The sequence below is a fragment of the Ciconia boyciana genome, chromosome 5, assembly GCF_034638445.1.
Source record: "Ciconia boyciana chromosome 5, ASM3463844v1, whole genome shotgun sequence".
NCBI classification, from domain to species: Eukaryota; Metazoa; Chordata; class Aves; order Ciconiiformes; family Ciconiidae; genus Ciconia; species Ciconia boyciana.
Window position 1 is genome coordinate 43,729,482 of NC_132938.1, and position 20,192 is coordinate 43,749,673.

The window sequence follows — 20,192 nt, forward strand, 5'->3', positions numbered from 1 at the left end:
GAAACAGCAGATAAGAGGAAGGAAAGGGTGGGGAAGGAAAATTGCCTGTCTTTGGAGCCTCAGTTCTCCCAAGGCAGCAAAACTTAGGCCACCATTTCCTCATCATCCTTATACACAGCATCCTTTTACAGAAATTACATACCATAGGCAAAATCTGACCAACTTACTTGGTTTATGCAAATGGATGCCTGTCATTAGGGTTAACTGCTGCATTACTGTGCATTTCAAAACCCAGGACTCTCTTTAGAGGACGATTTACATTCACCACCTAAGCCAGACCTGAGGTCAGGGAATGACCTTCGCCTAATTAATAATGATTAACTTATGCTATCTGTTCAGATCTCAGTTAAAGCACCTTTACACACTCTCACTAGCTGCAAGACACAGCATGGCTCTCACTTGAGACTTTGGTTTCAGCCTTATCAGACGAGCTTATATCCATGGTTGCCAGCTGTCAATATGGTATGATCCAAAAGCACGCATGTACCCTTGCTGTGTGCTTTGGTCACTATCTGCGTAGCTGTGGCCAGTGCCTGCGTGCTCCAAACATTCATCACTTCCAAGATTCTACTCACCTACCAACAAACATGGGCCTAGCCAGCCATGCCTCAAAGCATACCATGTGTATTTTTCATAACCATTACGAAAACTGAAAGATGAAACAGTACCAAAAGCAGGTTTTACTGGAAAATAAAAAATTCCTTAGGAATCCAACAGGTTGAGGGTCAACACTCAAGTCTGCTTTAACGTCCACTCCTTTTTGCAATGACTAGAATTTATATATGCTTGCTGTGGCCCATGTAAATCCTGGAATTCCTTGATCCTTATTTCCAGCCCTTTTCCATTATGCCTCTCTCTGCTGTTTGTAAAACTGACTAAAGAGAGGGGATCTATTTTACATATGAGCAGTGCAACGCAGATTGCACCAGCATTACAGTCAGAAAAGCCATGTAAGTAGTCATTAAGTTTGGGAAGAATGACAAATGTCAATCTAGTTACAGATTAATACCTGCATACCCTCAGCAGCCCTATCAAAGCTGTCCCAGAGATGTCTCAAAGAACAGAATATTCTAGTCTTTATATGAAGACATAGGGATATTCCCACCTATACTACACAGCAGAATCTTACGACCTCTGCTTCACTCAATCTGTAAAGCGCTGAGGGGCTCTGGAATTTGTCAAAGGTTTCAGGCACAAGATGTGTCTTTTAAGACTGGACACCATAAAGGCCATGCTTCCTTTTTTTGAGAGAAAAACTGTACTGTTTTATCCACACTACAATTAGGATTGTCTAGTATAAAACTAACTGAGGTTGGTTCTATGTATTTCATATGCATTAACACAGTAAAACTGAACATTGACACAACACATTAACATATCAGAGGCAGGAATGTCAAGGTGCTGTAGTATATACATTTTGACCTCTGATTTATTCTGATTTATTTATAACAACAGTTATTCAGAAATACTAATAGCTTTCCCATCTGCATTGTGCACTTCAAAGTTACAAAAAACTGCAAATAACTTTTAAACATTTACATTGTAGTTTATGTGAGGCAAAAAATTAACTAACAGTGAACCGTGAACCCTGGTTAAAGGTTGGGGGTTTTTTTAGTTTTTATCCTTTTTTTAAATTAAGAACAAAGTTCATGTGTGTCCTAGAAATTAGAAAGACACGTAATGTTAAGCAAGAAACTAGTTCTAAAGGATGTACACAGCTATATGACTGATTATTATCTTTTTTTTCAGTTTCAGCCCACTAAATTTACTACCCCAAAACTTAAAGATAGCAAAAAGCTTATAATTGTTGTTTATTGGATTTGCTGTTGTAGAATAATACGTACATATTATTTCTAGATAAATTACTGTGCATGCAGAACTACTGTAGGAATTGTTCTTCATCTTTACTTCATCTTCCAACCATAGGCAAGAATAAACAGTGGTTTTCAATGCTATAACTTTTGATTTGTTTTCTAAATTTGAAACTCCATGGACTTGTTTTCCCATTTAGAAAGTATCTGTATAAAAAACATTCACCATCTAATATTCACATTTGAAGGAGATTTGGATGAAAATCTTCTATCAAGTACTATGCATCAATTTATGGGAGAATGGATATAATTGAGAAGAAAGAACTACAAGAGTACTGAGGGAAGAACAAGATTTGATTATGAGTATCTATTTAAGAACAAAAAATATGCATAAAAAGAATATAATAGTACGAAGTGCCTACAATATAGATTATTACAATCTCATCCTTCAGATTAGGGATATACTCTGTTCTAGGTAATTACAAGAGTTTAATAAAGTGTTTAATAATATAAACTTTTCACTCCTCTTAAGAGCAGCCCAAAATGCTAACTTTGAGAGCAAGCCATTAAACTGCATACTATCAAAAAGGTCATTGTCCTTCCTTTTTACTTTTCATACTTTCCATAATGTATTTGGAATGGAATATATTTACTGTGATTTATGACAGGGAGATCTTCCCTTATCTCTGTCCTTCTCTCTCTCTCAGATCAGGTCACCAATTACCCTGTAATGTCCAAAAGAATTCCTGCGATACATTTGCTCTCATTTAAGAGGCATGTTTGTATTCTATGCAAAATATTCAAAGAAGCCATTTCACCTTTTATTCAAAGGAACATTAAAAAATATTTATTTTAACCCTGACCTTACCATTAAATGCTATGATCCCAACTCTTAGCCTCTAGGCAATTAAAAAAAAAAAAATAATCCTTCGAGTACATCCAGCCAACAATTTCTACGTTAAAAAAAAGTCTAAGTTGGAGCCATGTGGTCTCAATCAGGCAGTAAAAAACTCTCTGTATTTTCTTAAATGCACAACTGCAGTATGCCCATAACCTCTCTTTTAAATCATCTTAACCAGATCTGAATCACTCTCACCACAAATGATTCGGTGGCCCTGGAATGTGCTGGGGTAGACAGAGTTGCTCTGCAATGAACATTGGGACATTTCCCACTTCCCTAGTATTAAAAGAATAGTCTGCAGCAAAAAAAAAGTTCTTTAAAAGGTTAAAGCCAAGACAAAAAGTGACATCACAGTTCAATCATTCAAGGAAAAAAGGAAAAAAAGCACAACTACCGCCTAACAAATCAGTGCTGTGTGCCACAAACCACAGTGAGCCAACACAGCCAAAGAACAGCTTTTCTTGCTGAAGCAAACAGAGATACCACAAGCAGCTGGCAGATGCATGTGTAATTGTATTCACAGAGAGCCATTGAATTCATTAAGCCAGACAGACTCTGAGTTGATCAATTAAAAAAGCAGAATAACCATGATTTCAGTAACAATCTGTGTATCCCCTTACACTGCACTACAGTATTTCTTACCATGGGCTACCACAATTTTTTGCACAGATGAGTATGTATATAGCACTTTGTTAAAAGCTTATAGGCAGATCACTTAGGATCAAAAAAACGCATTGAGGCACCTGCATTACCTGGATGCATGCTGCTAGCCTTCTCCACTGCTCCACTCGAGCAAGTAGGAACAACAGGCACAAAGCACCTTAGCTTTCTCAGCACATCTCAGAACGAGTTCCAAAATATTACTTATGTCTAAAGTTATAATAGAGGAAGGGGAATGTAATTCCTTGGGGGCTCCTAAAAGTCAAGTTTAAGCAGCAAATGAGCAAGCTTTGCTTAACTAACTGCAAGATTCTTAAATGCCACTTCCTCTTTAAAAGTCTGTCTGCAGCCTGAAAGATTTCTTTCAGTCTTAATCACCTCAAAAAACAATTTAAACATGTGGCCAAAGTGATGTGCATTTAAAACAGGAATAGGCCAGAGCCAAGATGTTTGGATCCAGTTATTAACCTTCTCATACTTCATGGATGTTGGAATCCAGGGGTTTTGGTACAGGCCCATTGCTGAACTCAACACTCATTGCCAAACCTCACAGTCAGTAGAAAGTATGTTTTAACATATCAAAGCAGGAAAACCAGCATAAAGTTGTCAGATTTTTCCACCACATCAATGAGAAAAAATGTCATTATAGCACCCATGTAAATTGTGAAACTGAAAGCAGCTGCTGAAGCAACCTGACATGGTGCCATCGGCAGGGGGGAGCCCAACTCAGGAAAACACTATTCCATTTTTAGCTCTGAAAAAGAATCTTTGCTAGTTCTAGTGTGCGATTTCAGTTCAGTGAATAACTTGCCATAAATAGAGCTAGTAACTGCTAGAGAAAGAAATGCCCTAGTACATGGCAAACAAAATGTGTAGTAAACACCCCCAACATCCTAACACATTGCATGCTACCCTGCTGAGCACTGTTTTGCAGTCATTCCATAGTAACAGAATTTAGCGGATCGTTTTTACCAATTACTACACCAAGCAGAGCCTTCTTCCAAATGAAGGGTGAAAGTCAGAACGGGAGAGCTTTGGTTACAAGTTTCTGAACTAGAAAAAACAAACTTACAGACCTCAAACAAACAGTTAATTGACTGTGCCTGCTACACTTTGCACAATCACCCATTTGCTCATTCAGCATATTTTTCATGTGACTAGATTCACCTTCACAAATCCCTGATAACCAGCAGTTAATAAGGGGGTAGGGGGAAGGGACCGCTCACCTTGTCAACACAAAATATTGGAATAATTACTTGAAGGAGCTGATGGAGCCAGAGTAAAGGGAAGGGGAAAGGAATGCTTTCCTCTTTTCAGGTCTATTGTCCCAGTAATTTTTTTGTTGGTTGGTTGCTTGTTTTGTTTTTTTTTTTTTTTTTTTAAAGTACATAGTACATTCAGTTACCTGGTCTTTCCACCTTTGTCAAATTTATTACACAGTTGAACTTTTGGATTTCAAGGGTTTCTTATTTGTCACTTTATTAAGATAATCCACGTAGCAAGACATAATAGCATGCTGATAGCAGGGCTTATCAGTAGCTTTAAAACAAATGGGTCCCTACAGTGAATTTCCTTTGACAGCTAGATGGCATTTCTGAAAGCCAGGCATTTGGATTAACCTGCCGCTGTGCTGATCATTATAAAACTTTTCTTAAAGACAAGACAGGGAGATGAAAAAAAAGGTCCTTGTAACAAAGCAATCCATTCTGCTAGTAAACTTAAAAGGCAGTAGTGTTAATGCTTTTATAAAGCAAGAACAGCTAAATAATTTTGCTTAATGGAAGAAAACAAAGTTTCTTTTTGCAATTCCTGTCCTCTCTCAGAGTCATTTATCCAAGCATACACTCTCTTCCACTGTACATTAGCTTTCACTTGCATGCCCTAGAACAGTAGACCCTCAAAGCTTTTTGTTTTTAAAAACAGATTCACTTGGCTCCTAATGCCAGGGAGGGGAGGAGGGGGTGTGTGTGCTCTGAATGAATGCCAATCATTTAAAACAAGTTTATTTTGGGTTCCTATAACCTAAACAGTCTTAGGAAGCATCTCATCCCTTTTCACTCCCCCAGCCTCTTGAACTTTAGTTCTATTCATATCCTCTGTGATGGAAGATCTTTACTTCCCAGGTTCAGCTCTTGCACTTAAAACAAATGGGTTACTCTGCCAGTTAAAGTTACTCTATACTACACACCGTCCAAAACAAAACAGATTTGCAGAAAACACAATAATGAAGCAATTTGGAAAGCTTTCCGGAATTGTACAGGTACTTAGGAATTTTGCTAAAATATATACATTCTTATAGTGCTTTTTGCAAAGGGAGAAATGAGGAACATTTTACTGCTAGGCACTGTTCCAAGACCACTATAACTGAGCACACACTGTATGATTCACTCACGTACGTTTTTCTCCTCCTCTATTGTAGTAAAACAGCTAAAGCACCTTATTGTTTCTTGCATCCTTACACACATTTAATGCTGGCACTTACCGTTGCAGAACAGATGAACCCCCACCCCCCACAAAGAAGCTGATAGCTGATGGTCTCTGGATCCTTTATTTCTTGACTATCCTCGGCTCTTAGCTTTGCTGCTCTAAATTCAGCCTAGTTCGCAGAAGAGCATAGAAAAAATTAATAGACAGCTGAGTTGCCAAATTCCAACCACTCACGATCGGCAATGAAGACGTTCTCCCTAGTTCTGACTGATTCCAAAGAACAAAGCCTGCTGGCAATGAGGAAGCGGAGTTTAAGTCCTCTGGCTTCAGTCCAACTGTTGCTCTTGCTTTTGCTTCAGAGTACGTGAGAGTGTTTGTATGAGCTTGTAATGCATGTAAGAGATGGGGGCTGGGGAAAAAAGAGGGTGTGTGTAAGGGGAGGAATGCTAGTCATATCCAAAAATAACATGAAGGAAGTAACGTAGTGATCCATCTCCCCTCATTCTCTCCTCTTATCGCATGTACTGAGAGTGTCTCTACCGTAAGATTCTAATCTCAAGAGTAGGTAGAGAAAAAATTCCAGTGTGACTTGCAGCTCATTTGATTGCGCTATTAAACTGTAACCGAGGAGCTCTACACTTACAAGGACACGTCACAAAACGCATGATTTAGTAGCAATCTACTTGACAATACTGAAGCCAGAGTGCATTTCACACCGTGTGCATTTGTTCGCAAACCGGAGAGAAAAAACAGAAACTCCTATTGAAGTTTACTATGTGTCAGAAAAAATAGCATCACATTTGCCTTTCCAGAAGTTCCTAAATTCCAGTCCTAGGTATTTCTAGATGCTGCTTAATGTTGATTTTTAAAATAGCAAATGTTGCAAGTTTACAATCTAATGCAGAAATAGGGATATAAAAATCTCTATATAGTTTAATTTCGCCCTATTTTTTCTGAAATTTTCATAAACAAATTCCACATTCAGAAGAGTACTCTCTGTCAAAAAGAAAATCAACACCCACAACACAAACAAGAAAACCCCACAGAACAAAAAAAATTAAGGCTTCTTTTCTGGATAATCAGAAAGCGATAATGTAACTATTGTCACTTTTTTATTGTACAAAGATTTAGAATATGGGTTCCAATAATGGCGGCGTTTTAAAAATCTTAAAAATGGTCATTAATGTGAACAACAAATTTATGGAAAAATAATAAATCATTACTGATTGCCTCAATGGTTTTTTTTTTTTTTTAATTACTTGTATTTAATCTGGACTCTGTCAAATAAATTTGAGGACCACTAAAACTACCTATACACCCAGTAGCAGTTTCTGTGATTAGTTAAAATTTCTGGAGAATCTTTATTGTATGCAGTAGGGCTCCAATCTCAAGCAAGTGCTCTCAAAATATTACAAGCTAACACAATACAATGTATACTTTTATCATACTACTGTCTGTGAAAAGTAGTGCTTTGCAGAGAGTGGTATTAGTTTTGAAAAGGTTTAATTAAAACATGACAATAAGAAAGGTCAAAGCAATTTTGGATTTCATTTCATCTCATGCAGAATAGTTTAGCCCAAGACTTTGAGGTATCTATCTGACTGGGGTACTGGGTATTTTAGAAAAGTAAAACTGGTCAATTTCCACAATGAATGGTTCTGAAATAACAATTCTCACAACAGAAATAAAAGTGGGAAAGAAGGGAGAAAAGAGTTAGAAATTAGACTGCAGCGTGACAGTTTCAACAATGACAGCATAAACCAGCCATCTGTTTACACAAGACTTTGTTCCTCAGTATGGGAGATGGTGTAGATCAGACCTAGTGATTTCCATATCCAGGGTCAATACTTTTTCTGGACCTACCTTTTTTTATCCTTTAGTAAGACTAATGGAGCTTTGGATAGGGAGCTTAGGTTTTACAGAACCAATATAATACACTTCCCTACATTCCCATCACGTTAAAGAAATTACAGTGCTTTTCCAAAGCTAGTATCAGAGAGAATTGTTATGGTAAATTTTAAAACTACAAATACACCCTACTTTGAAGGTAAATCTCAGAAGCCTGTAGAAACCATCTGTAATGAAAGGAAGTTATAATGATTTAAGTTTGCCTTCCTGCATATTCCCTAGAGACTGAATTTCAATATATTGTAAGGCCATAAAAAGTTACAGTAAATCCAAGTTCTGTATCAGGAAGTTCACTGAGCCCTACTGTGATGTACTTTTCTGCTGGTACGTTACTTCTTGGTGGCATTACAGAGCTTGGCTTCCTTTGCTGTCTTGAGGTTTGCAAGACCAAATTTAACATGCAAGAAAAGATCAATAACAGATAAGACTACCTGAGGGCTTTTAGTCCACACCTCATCCCATCTTGAACATCAGCTGCACTGAATTTGCTGAATTGGCTAATTACAGTTCTAACTTGAAAAACATTCACTTTGAGTGGACAACAATAAGCCCACATTTAGTTTTGTTTGCAATTGAGTCTCCAGAAGAAAGAGGTTAGTCCCAAACCCGGTTTTGGTCCAGACATTTGAATTTGTTCTGCTATTATAGAAAAGCACAGGCCTGAAAGAACATAAATTCAGCAAAAATATAGAATTACAACAGAAACACAAAAAAAGCAAGCAAATAAAAAAGTAATGGGGAGCTGTCACCTGCTTTCCTCTGTCTGAGCACTGTTGTCATAACCAGACCCAAAACTATGATGCTGCTTTCAGGAGAATTTGAAACCCAGGCAACCAAAAACTCAAATAAGATATGATAAAGTAAGGTTGAGTAGTTCAGCAGCTGATATTCCACATTTATCCATCAAACGAATCATTACTAGCACAGATATTACATTCTTATTATTCTCTGATATCTACACAGATGACAAAGACATGTGGTACAAAGAAAATAGCTGGAATTATTTGTTATTGTGTAATTAGTGAACTAAAAGATTGAATTTTTCAGGGGTCTTAGTTGCATAAACCATTACTACACTAATATTGTTGTTATTTAGCTCAAATATAATGTAACCCTATCACTTTTAGGAAAATCACAACAACTGTACATTTGCTAATTTGCAGCTGATCTGCTCTAACATGGTTTATTTTCTGCCTACAAATATTTCAGCTGCCAGTTTCAAATTCTGATGAACATTTATCAGAATTCAGTTTGTTTTCCAACTGTTCTCATTTCTAGTTAAGTAAGGAAGGAAAAGAAAGTATATATATTATAATTTCTTTCACTGAAAGATCATTCTCATTACACACAGAAATGAGACAGGTGGGAGTAATGCTTTGACTGATAAGATATAGCCATCATAAATTGGTTGCTGCTCAGACCAGATGGCTACAGTAATTTCTGATGCATTAGATAAATGCATCCCAAATTATAATCAGCAAAAAATAATACAGATTTAACAGATTCCTTAAGGGTGATGAAAGTATTCTAAGTAATGTCAGAGTTGACTACTGGTAGTAGCTTCTAAAAAGCAAGATTTTTCTCATATTACTATACAGTAAGGCTCATTCAGAGAGGTTATGGCAGACCCTCCTGGACTGTTTGCACAAAGAAACCATTCTATTTATTTATTTTTTCTCCCCAGAATAATAGTATAATATAATAATAGCCATTAAGAGGAAAAAATAAATTTTACTTGCTTCTTTTGAGCACTTAGTAGGCACAAGCTCTGGTAAACTGGGCCATTTAACAACTTCAGTGTCTTGTACTTTGTACACACAAATGTGTTCCCAATATAGCCTATGTAAATTTGGCATTCAGCAGTAAAGGTCACAGTGTTTGGATGTAGGGAGCACTTGCAAGACAAGGGCTATAATCTAATAAAAGAAACAAGACTGGTGAGAAGGTAGAACACTGAGGTCAGACAGTCTGTGTTTTCCTAATTCAAACATTTTTCTTTTGGTATCTACATACCTTAATTGTTCAAATGATGACCCATGCTGAGTTTATCTTTGATTAGGAAAACATTTAAAGGTTTTGTTTTTTCTATCCATACAGCCTCTTCATGGTTTCTGTGACTACTGACCCAAAGCATGCTCTTTCCTGATCTCCTTCGCCCTCTCCACTGTTCCTAAAGACTTGTGTTCTTTTCAAAAGTGGAAATGTTTCTGTGGCATGGGTTTAGAGAGGAACTTTTTCACTGTAAAGATAATGTGTGAAGTATTTGCATGTTCTGAAACTATTTAATGTCAAAATTTCATTCTCAAAAGGACCTAAAGAGCATTTAGACATTTTTGAAAGTGAGACTTACTGTATAGTTCCAAAGTCTTCTCTGTCTCTTAGAGGAATAATGTAACTTAGTATTTATTTAAGACATATAGAACTCCACCCCCCCAAAAATATTTTTTTTAATAAACTTTTACAGAAAACATGATCTAAATCAGAAGAAATTAGTTTCAAAGAAATCACAAGCTTTTCAAACCCACTATCTATTAAAATGAATGGTACCTACAAGCTACAGCCTCAAGCAGAATGCCCTCAAGAATAGTATCTGTATCATACTGACAGTATGCATTCAGACAAGTTTGGTTTTCCAAATGTTTTATAGCTGCATCATAACATAAACTGATAGAAATACATATTTATTACAATTACACAAATAAAAATCCTCATCATCTGCACTTAAGCCTGAAAGTCAGTCAAACCACATGAACGATATTCCAGAGCACTGTAAGAATGTAGAAATCTTGTAGAGTATGCATCTCTTATTTAGATGCCAGCAGGAATTCCCCAAAGACCAAAAAGCCCAAGAACCATTTTAATAACAATTACTTTCCAAATCAGTTGCTACATCTGATTTCAATGAAAATTTGTTTACTTTTAGGGGGGATACATGCAGGCATCCCAAGCCCAAACAAGTCAAATGGCTGAAGTATTTGTTCAGAGTTAAAGAACCATCTACTTTTGTTTGTTTATTGAATCCATTGTAATCACAGCATAAGTATATAATAATCAGCCCTGAAATAGGTTCCATTTAAATTGCTGAGTGATTAAATGTAAAAGCACCTTAAAAGGATGTATGAACTAGGATAATGGTAGGGTGGAGATGAGGGGAACCAAACATTTCTAAAACTCAGCTCATCCACTTGTTTAATTCATGCGTTGTCCGTATGATTCATACACTGGGGATATTCTGCTTGAGGCTATAGCTCATGGGAATTATTCTTCTTAATTGCCAGTGAGTCTGAGAATCTCATGCTTTCTCTGATGGATCTATTTATCTGCGGTTTTAGTTCACCTTCATTCTCATGCTGAGAGAATATACAAACCTAGATTGTAGAAACGGGTAATGATTCTCCATTACATTCTGTCAGAAAGTAAAACACCAAATACTTTTTTCTGGATAGTGCACATATTCTCAGTCAGAATTGAAGATTTTCACAAATAAGTGAATGCTTTGAAAGCTATTGAAGAAAATTATACTCCTTGTTTCATAAGAAATTATAAATCCAGTATAGGGCTAGAGAAAGGTGTCAGTTTTGGTTGTAAAAAATAACCTAAAAATTGTTGCAACTCTTGTAATCTAATTTTCAATGTGAATGCTCCCTAGTTCTGCCCCTACTCTCTCTTTTTTTTTTCTTTTCTTAATTTTATTTCGTGCCATAATCTGCTAATATTTACTACAGAAAATCTGTGAGGAATGCCAGAAACAAAAGTCTTGAATACAGCATAAAACTTCCATGGTCACATTACTAAAGAAACTGGAACCACAGGTGTTTAGCAGCCTTTCTTTCCAAGCAAACAAGGCAAAAGGTTGGGACAACTGACCAGACTCCAGTACCAATACCACTCTAGTGTTCTGAAAAAGCAGAGCACCTGTTATTAGTTCTTAAAACAGAGCTTCCAGCATGACCAGTACATCCTTCTCTATGCAACCTGATGTCCAGGATGTCAGCAGATGCTGCTGCTACCACCTGACCACCAAATCCATTTTACCTAAGAAACAAGAAGTCAAAGAGTAATAAACAATAAACAATTTTATTTCAGTTTAAACTTAGAGAAGGTGTTTCCATAAAGTAACAAAATAATCACTAAATCCTGTACAATTTAATCTTTTTTTTTTCTTATTTAATTTGCCATTCTAAGAATCTGTGAAGAACACAGTCTGTGAAGGAGAACTATTTATATTAGTTCTTAGCTTAGTTTACGTATTTATTTAATATGAACAATGCCAAAGTTCTTATGTTATGATCTAATAAATATCAGGAGCTTAATAACAAAATGTAGCAATACAACAAGAGGTTTGTGGGGCCCAAACTTTTCCGCCCACCACATATGTCATATTCTGAAGGTGGGGTTTTTTATTTGTTGGTTTGTTTTTAAAACCACAGTGCTTTTTAAAAGTATAGTCATCGCCTTATCCCATTCTAGTTGAGCTTTTAAAGAATACATTTCTGCAGCCTCTATTACTGAAACGAGTATTAAATAAAGCAATCCAGCTACTGCTGCATTTCCATTTAAATAAAAGTATATTTTAAGATTGAAACAAGTATTTTGAAAAAAATATAATGAAATCAAGTGTAGCTAAGCTGGGAAGGAAAGCCCCTATTTTTTCTCATGTCCTAAAGGTTCAGTTCTTGAACTCTGATCAAGTTTTTAACTGACAGCAAGGCAACTGCCATCCCCTGAAAGTCATACAACAGTTATTAAAAAATTAGTTCCATTTTTTACAACAAAACCATGCAAAACTATAACCATCCTGTCCTTCTCACCGTACAATAAATCCTTCTATTCTCAGCAAACAACAGGTTGAGAAACAGCAGCCACAAAGCTTTAAAATGGGAAGAACAAACTGTTTAATGAAGCACAGTGATTAGTTTAAGCCAAGTGAAAAATGCTGCATTTTTTCAAGATGTGTTTACTAAGCAGTAGGAGCATTCAGCAGAGTTGATGGTTAGCCAGCATTTATAAATTCTCATAAAGCAAGCAGCTAAACTGAAGAAACAAACCCTTGTATTGGGTTCTGATGTTAAATTAATCAGTACTTGAAAAGTTCTTACAGCCACGATATTGAGACTTTGTTTCAAAAAAACCCCTATGATTCTTTGGTTCACTACTAACAGAAAATGTAAATTCTTTACACAAACACTTTATGTTAGACAAGGATAGCATTTAAATAAGCCAAAAATCCATGTCCATCTGCGATGACATAAACAATATGTATGTCTACTTATTTAAAAAGAGATCTCTTTTTATCACTATCGGTGTTTTCCTTTTTAAGTGAGTTACCAAGGTGGCCACAATTTTTCCTTCTCAAATTTTTGTAACATTAAATTTTGAGAGATAATATGTATTTAAAAGTTATATTTTTCTGGAAGGTTAAAATATTTTCCTTATCAATGAAACAGAAAAAAAGAAATTACATTTGGATATGGACAGTAAGGACTAGAAATAACTTAGGAATTAACATTTGTCATAAAGGAAGTATTGTTATCAGCAGAAAATGAAATTAGAAGTACATTTAAATAATCTGTCAAAAGTATATCTAATTCTTGATATTTTTTTTTTTAATGAAATCTTATTAATTTACATATTCTTTACATATTCTTTCACTTTGGAGTGAACACAGAAATTTTTTTCAAATAAACTATGCAATGTCTCTAAGAATGATTTCCAGAAAAGATATTTTGGCACAAACACTAAGGATTAGGTCGGGTAGGGGAAAACTTCCCAATAGATCACCTAGCAGAGACTGCTGACTGGACCATAAGGGGGTCCCAGTTCACGCATCACCTGGAACGGGCCTCCCTTGAACATCAATCAATGCTTTTTATATAGAATCAAGCTTGCTTTGGCTGTTTGGATAGCTGCAGAGTGAAGGCTGAGTTTTACCAGGCTGCCTGCTTCACCTACTTCTGGGACAAATCCCCTTTCATGATTTGAAAAAAATCTTAAAAATGCTATTCAGGCGGATTAACTGTGCAGCAGTAATTCTTCAAAAGTAACTTGAGGTAAACCACATATTTCTGTTCCTGAGTATGGAGGAAAATCAGTTCAGGAAATGAGCTCATAGGTAGATTAAAAAATAAAATTTAAAAAAAAAAAACCCAAAACAGAAAAAGTCATGCTTAACACACAATGCTATTCCCCTTCTAATGCATTGCTGAAACCCTGAAGAAGGTGGGGGGGTGTATGTGAATGCTGATACATGGCTTTGGTAATGTTTCTAGCCAATAGTAATCAAAGCTGTACCTAGGATCTTTTTTTTTCCTGTCTTTAATGGGATTTTAAAATTAAGGTTTTTCTGTAGACCCTCAGATGTTTTATGTTACCAAGTACCCAGAAGGTTCTGCTCATCAAAACAGTATTTTTGAAATGTTTAAAATATTCAGCCATTTTGGAAAGTCAGGCTATTTATTAAACATCGGGCTATTTATTAAAACACATAAAAAACAATTTAAGAAGCAATATGCAGTATTCTTGTGGTTTGGTTTTTTTTAAATATACATTCCAATGTACAGGCTATTTGTTGTCACCTCGTGACCCAACTTTTTTCCTTTAATTACTGATCTTCCCAGCTCTGACTGGGAGTATTAGGCAACCTAACTGCTTCTTGCGTATAACTTCCAAAACAGCTATGCCTTTTCTATGGCAGATCATTTTTGCCACTTAAAAGTTATACCTGGTTTCCAATAGACTATCTCAAAGAACCAGTGGTTTGCAGTTTAAGACACATGTATCTGAACTGCCCCTTCTTTAAGTGCATATTGCCTTTACTAAAGAACATTAGCATACAGTTAGCAGTAATTGTAACCACGTTTATGCTTATGAAGTGTTACCTCTACCCCGAGGTACTAATAGTTGGAGATTTTTTTTCTTTTCAGATCCCCCACATATTAAGTTTGTGCCCCTTTGCAAAGCTAAATTATCCCAAATTCTGGATATAGTTTTCCCTCAGGCTCACTTCGCTTGCAGTGGCACAGAGCACTATTTTATAAATGTTCCCCAAAAATTACCAGTTAGTTTGGGCCAATTCAAGGAGTGATTTCTCACCTCTATCCATGCAACTTTTTAATTTTACAAGCAATAAAAATCAGGCTATTCTTCAGGGATGATTTCTTACAGATATGCACGATTTATGTTTTCTCCACCTTAATATGTTATAAAGCTGTGTTACACAAATCACTTCCTCTTCCCCATAAGAGCATCAGTGTCAACCCTCAAATCTGCACCTTGCAATCCCTTCTATGCCCCCTAGCTACCAAACATTATACACCATGTTGACATCGATACTTCTACTCTGGTATGTAGAAGCTGACTCAACAGGCAGCTGGGCAAACAAAATAATAATTTTGCATAACGATTTGCACCAACAAAGAAGCCTTAAGCTCAGTAGGTATATTAAGTTTGGTTCTTATTTTAACAGAACCTTTAAGTAGTTCGCTTTGAAATCTCTACTTATGATAAATTCTGTTTGAAACTGGCCTGCAGTTCAACAACTATTATGCCAGAAAGAGGCAGCAATATTCAGCTGAAGAGTAAGCAGGATTGGAGTGTGGCCACACCAAGGAGATCACTTTCAAATGCTGTGGAGCTACATCCAGAAGGCAAGCTTTCATGAACAGTTAGTATTCTCTAAGATCATGGCTTCTACAGAAAAAGGCTGTCTAACCCTCTGCTGCTGACACACTTCCAGTGCTTTTCTCACAGTGAGCTAGCACACATGGGGGTGTTTTTTTCTTCCAGTCCTTTGAAATCCCATGCTCTTTTAACTGAGGCTTTTCATTTGAGTTTTGTGTTTATATTTGGTGGTGGCAAGATGAAAGAACGACAAACAAATCAATGAAACAGGAACACATCTTTGTTATAGGTTTTACATTTTCAAGAGATAAACTTTCCTAACTTCATTCCACATAAAGTATCTCTATGACAAAGCTGAATTTGCAAAGTTTTACACAGAAGGAAGTTTCAGGATACCTGGAAAAGATTAGGTGAAACTGTAATGTACATGTGTCTGGGCAATTAATAGACACAGTACATCAGAGGAGCTTTTTGAACTGAAGCTTTTAAATGAGGACAGTCTTCTCCACAGAAGGCCACTTCTTATAGATGAGTCATAGACATAGCAAGGGCTAAGCAGGAGATCATTAGATGGGAGAAGCCGAGATGCCTTACCTCTAGTGCGCTATGCCTGAAGCACATATCTTACCCCCACCCCTCCCGAGCCCTCTTCTTAAGAGAGGGTATGGCTCTTTAAAACAGAGCCCAGAGCCCTTCTTGCCAGCTCACATCCGTTCCCCAGCGAGGTGCTTCCTCACTTGGGTGGGCTTAAGTAAAGCCTAGGTAATGCTGTCTACCTAAAGGTTCCTCCTCAGCCCTGGTAGACAGCCAGGGAGCGAGTTACAGCACTACTGGCAGACAGGGCAGGAAGCCCGAGAACTGTGCTGGAAGAAAGGAGGTACCATCCTGGAGGCCACAGTCTGCTCTTTAACTGTCTATCCTACATACTTAATATCCCTTCAGCTTGCATTTGGAGATGAAGTGCTATCAACATGTTGTCTTCCTTCAGTCCAATATTATTTAACAGGGTAGTTGCACTCTGTTCATCTGCAAAAATATCTCAGCATGGTATGAGCACCAGTAACCAGTCTACAAAAATAACAGCAGAGAGACTGCATGTGTGTTTCACAGTAGAACCTGATCACATTTCACATCATTCTGCAATGCAAGCTCTGAGCTGATTGCATGGCAAACAGGATTTATGGTGAAAAATGGATACTCCATGTATACACTATCCCACATATCTTAAGCAGATACCCTGCTGCTCTCCAGTGCAGTATCCATGATCTTTGCATACCTTCAACAATAGCTTCACAAACTGGAGGGCAAACTGCCCAAGCAGATCTGGAAACGTATTCTTAAAGTTTCACTCTTGCAGCATGGCCAGCTGCTATATAGCAGCTGATGAACAAATGCAGAAAGCATCCACAAAGCATTTGAATACTTCTTGCTGCCTCGCAGCTTCACTGTGCAAAAAGGGTTAAGCTAGGTTAAGAGGACTAATGAGTAATGCAGCTGGCAAGAAGTTCTCTTTCCCCTCTCACTCACTGAAAAGCTGGCTTTTGTTTCTGCATTCAGTGAATGAACTCATGCAGCAATACCTGTTGGCAAATCGAGGCTTGTTGTATTGCTGAGATACATACAATGCTGCCAAGTCCTTGATGTCTTCACAGATCTTTGATACACAGATCGGTATGCCGGGACTCCGCAGATCATCAAACCCACGCAGTGCCAGAAGTAACATCCCATTGCCACATGCCAGTCAGAGCTCTCGGGACACAGACAGAGCATCTGTGTTTGCCAAAGTTCGTTCACAGCCTCCCCTTTGGATACCACTGAAAATGCCAACTCCCCATTTAAAATGGAAGACATTCTATTTTAAGCATGTAGTAAATTGACGCAAAACTTATCATTCCTTTCCCTTCCCTTCGCCCCTGCCTGCTCCTATAATAGATATTATTAATATTGATTTCTTCCTACTTGTTGCAGTGATCCATGCATGTGGCAAATAGAAATAAATTTACACTTACTTGCTTATTATACCTTTACACAATTCCAAACTCTGAGGCCCTTGGCTTGGTGGAGGCAGAAAGATATTGTTATGCTCTAGCTTTACAAAGAAATTAAAGCTCATTAGGTAATAGTGCTCCATTTTCTATAGGCAGTTAACCTACTTTGTAAAGTAGCCAAAAGCACACATAAGCTGAGTTAAGTCTGTCTGTGCCACCATGGTTCCATCAAGAGCTTCTCCATTACAAGGGCAGCATTTTGCTAACATTATCTGTCTTGCTTTCTGGGTTATCTGTAGGAGGACTTGTGTAGTAACTACCTTTCAAGAGAAGTGTCTGTGGAAGGAAACCTGGCCATTTTGAAGAGAACTATAATCTTGTCAAGCATGTAGCTTGCTGAACTGCATTCACCGTCCTAGTCTGGGAAGAGGGGGTGAGCCTGGCCAGATCTAGATGGTTCGGACAACCACTTTGTATTTCGTCTTATTTTACCACTCTTCAGTAGAGCAGCAAGCTGCTGAATGACAAGGAGAGTCAACTGAAAGATGCTACAAATACAAGTTACTGGGGACGTGAAATAGTATTCCAATTTAAAGAGCAAGCAGGTCAATACACACAAGTGTGAACAACAGTATTTTTACAAAAATTGCTAGTATATTCAAAAAAGCATATTTATATTAAAATGCATGCATTTCAACATACAACATTAGCTGAATAAAAATGATCAGAGTAGCTACCTGTACAATTGAAGTACAGGACAAAAGACTATAAAGACTTGGAACTACTTAAAGCTCATTATATGATCCATGTAAAGCACCTCAAATTGCACAGTCTCAATTTTGCAAGCATTATATTATCTGCGTACCAAGATATTGCAGGCCTTTCCTGTAAATATACATTCAAAAACAAAGAGACATTTCTGGTTTGCTTTCTATGTTCTTCAAAACAGAAAAGAGAGATTAGAAAAATGAGAACAGATGCCAACCAATAGGTAAGATAGATAGTTTACATCCATTATTAAACTTGTATCATGAAGTCAGAGCTTCAAGAACTTGTTTTATGTTACAGCTACAATTGACATTTGTTCTGCAAAAGGCAGCTACTGAAATGGAACTGCAAAATGGGTATCTCTATAGCAAGTTCTTGGTAGCAGCTCACAGTTAATGCTGCATTCCTTTTTAAAAGGAGGGCAAGACTTTTCCTTTAAATATGTGTGAACTCTGTAAAATTGCACATAAGATTGAAATATTTATATGAAATAGAAGTTATTGGCTTTCTGTTCACATTGCTTATCAGGAAGAGAGCATAAAGACTTCTGCTGATACAGAAGTTCAGCTTTTTTCTTTTGCAATCCCACTTTTTGTTACCTGAAAAAAAAATTTAGCTACAACACAGAAATGTATGTTCTGAGGCATCCACTAGAGAGAAGACAGGATTAATTTGGATTTAGTTTCATTTTTGAACAGCTATTTACATTCTAGACAGAGTTTGATAACATACACAGGAGCCCGATTGATTGACACAGATGGCAGGCACACATAAAGCTATCTCCATCAGAAGTTACATTCTTCTATTAGATTTTGCACCCCTTTTGTAATATGGATTCTCATGCAAATGCTCTGGATAACCCAGCTCGACGTCACTGCAAAGCATATGGTAATACAGTTGGCACCATTCCCTAGTCAAAGAAATACAAAGGTAAGCTCCCCAAATGTCAGATCCTTCTAAGCACCTAAGTACAGGCAAACATCAGGTAAATATAGAGCAGGTAAATATAGAACTAAGCAGGTAAATATAGAACTCTTCTTCCGGGTGACTAATTCTGAATAGCTGCTTTAGATTCCTGAAAGCATCAGCATACAACTGAAAGCAGTTTGAAGTTCCATTTATTAACAAAGATAAAGTCACTAAAACCTCCTTTCAATGTATGGCAACTCTCAAAGCAGGAAGCAAAACACAGAATATTATATTTTGCTTTAATATTTGTCATTTTGTATCAAAAACCAAGGGGGGGAAATAAAAGACTATAGGCAGCCAAAAGTCATCAGAATTTTGGAAGGACTTTGTAGTCGGGTGAGGGAAATATCCAGACCATATACTAGAGTGCAGTACAGAGGTGTCTGAGGTAGTGTCTGTCCAGCTGCTGAACAAGGGCAGTACGGTATGAAGGTGTTACGCCTCAGGTCCTTCAACCTGGCAAAATGGTATCAAAAAGTCTCTGAAAGTCAAGCTAAGTGAAATTTAAAAAAGGGGTTAGGTATAAACATCAGTATGTCTATGGATACATTACACAGAACACACAATCAAGGCTATGAGGAACAGAAGTGAACTACAAAGGGCTGAGAACCTTTCTGCCGAAGATGTTCTTCTATAAGCATCCAAGATGAGACTTCTTACAATCGACCAAAATAATCTAGTCTGACATTTTCCATTTTTCTTTTTTTTTTTTTTAATTAAAATTTTCCCCACAAGTTTAGTCATGAATACAAACTAACACACACAGGGGATTAAACTAAAAATTGAACTGAACTCAGTACACCTGCCTGCAGCTTTCCTTTCTAAGAGGTGTCATCTAGTATGTGTATTTCTCATAACATGAGCTAATGGCATTGATAATTCTAGACATTGGACTATCATTTTCCAGTCATCGCCAGAGAGGAAACAGGCTGATACCACATCAGCTAGAAGGATAATCACATGAAATGTGACAATACATAATGACTTTTTTTTCTAATACAAGGTGATGGAACCTACATATTGTACAAGTTTCATTTTAACACGTGGACTAAACACCAACAGTTTCCCTTAGCATCCTTGAAGTACTCCTTGAAATGGGTGCTCTCATGTTTAGGAATGAGTAGCAATTTGGGGCTTGCT

At 37.1% G+C, this 20,192-nt stretch overlaps 1 protein-coding gene across 3 annotated transcripts in view; it reads right to left on the minus strand.

The window, feature by feature from the left end:
* The window catches only part of PALLD (palladin, cytoskeletal associated protein), a 202,033-nt gene that overhangs the window by 147,613 nt on the left and 34,228 nt on the right, over window positions 1-20,192 (minus strand). The window contains exon 1 of one of the 3 annotated variants that reach the window (XM_072863185.1): window positions 6,034-6,281. The exons of 1 other annotated variant lie outside the window; for it this stretch is intronic. The gene's annotated coding sequence lies outside the window, so the exon portion shown is untranslated. Of the gene's footprint in view, window positions 1-5,854; window positions 6,282-20,192 lie in introns of those variants that run through there. One more of the 3 variants, XM_072863184.1, reaches the window with a different exon arrangement.